We start from the raw sequence: 1,696 nt of genomic DNA on the forward strand, positions 1-1,696 counted from the left end.
AATATCTTTCTAGATTAACCTCATTGTATTTGATGACATTGGGCTTTGTTCCACTGATGGATACTCAAACCCTTCTGTTTTGTCATTATAAGCGGTGCTGTATTGTGCACACATAGGCATGGTTTTGTGTTATTGTTTTTATCATTGCTTCCTGGAAGTGAATTGATTGGGTTGACCAGGTGATTAATGAATATGAAACACTCAGATTTATTTACAAACAGCAACATGGTTCTCTGCTTCCTGTGTGGTGGGCCCTGGCCAGCTCTGGTGAGTTGGTTTCCATAGGCTGATTTCAAGAAAGGGACAGAAGAGCTATATTAAAGCCACATTGAAGGTCAAGATGGAGAAGCCAAATCAGAACATCAGCAGATGTCAGGATGCCAGATGTTGGAAACATCATGGACAAATGGGACTAAGTTCAGGAAAAAAGCGAGAAAGTGGGAAAAACCCAGTGCAGAGGTGCAGACCCAGTTGAGAAGGCATCCTGTGTTGGATGATTGCTGGATGGTGTGTGAATGACCTGGCCTGAGACAGACACCCCAAAACCAAGATCCAAGGCAAAGGGCTCAAGAGAGGGCTTGGCCCCACATGTCAGATCATGAAACTCTTTGGGGTGTTGGAGGAAAGTGTTGGCAATGAACTAAGGGCCTGGGGAGTATTTAGTCAGGTTTTAAATGTTGCCTCATTCAATTTTGGTTCAAGAGAAAAAAATGACTGGTTAGAATAGTTTAGATTATTGACTTGCTAATGTCACTAAACCAGGAGAACTTTGTACAGGAGAAAAAAAAGCAAAAGCAACCTTGAAATGGAATCTTGGTCTTTGACTTATTAGCTGGAAGAATTTGGGCAAGCAATTTGGACTAGTATCTTCTTTTCACTTAAAGTTTTCATCATGAAATTCAGGTAATATTCATGGGCTATTTGGAGGAATCAGAGAGATAAGGATAGTGATGATTTATTGAATACTTAATATGTACCAGGCCCAGTATCAGCAGCGTTCATAAACCTTGCTTTATTTTCTATAATAATCCTACAAGACAGCACATTATCATTCTTATAGTCCAGATGCAAATTGAGTTTCAGTGTGGTTAAGTACCTTGTGCCATGTCCCATAACTAGAGAATACATAGAACCCAATGCATGGAATACAGTAGGTGTTTAACCAATGTGAATTCTCTCCTTTCATTCTGCCTGCAGTGCTAGCCATAGATGATTTTTAAATTATCTGATCATTGAAGATAAAATCCTTGGAAGTGTTCCCTCTATGCTAGGATTGTTTAACTATTATGTTTTTTGTGAATTTGATAGCTTCTTAATCCACCAAGGCCACGACCTTATTGTAATGTGTTGACTTCCTCTGACGCCAGTGTCTCTCAAGGGACCTCCATCTGCATTTGTTTGTGGCTGTCTCTCTCAGTGACATTTCCTCCTCTACCTGATTCCCCAGATGATTTGTTCCTCATTTGAGCTTGAGAAGCCTAAGAGATAATGTCAAAATCAATCAATCTCACAACAAACTTTGTAAATACATACCTCAGCTTTGCATAAAGGAAGATCTCTAATGGCCCAATTCTGTTCTCTCAGGAACAGTGAGGCCTCCCAGAAGAGAACCAGGACATTAGAACACTTCCTAGAATACAGAATCTCATCATATGGAGACTTTAGCCTCATAGCACCTGAATCCATATACAGGAAG

Source organism: Crocuta crocuta, unplaced genomic scaffold (assembly GCF_008692635.1).
Source record: "Crocuta crocuta isolate KB4526 unplaced genomic scaffold, BGI_CrCroc_1.0 scaffold884, whole genome shotgun sequence".
Lineage (NCBI taxonomy): Eukaryota > Metazoa > Chordata > Mammalia > Carnivora > Hyaenidae > Crocuta > Crocuta crocuta.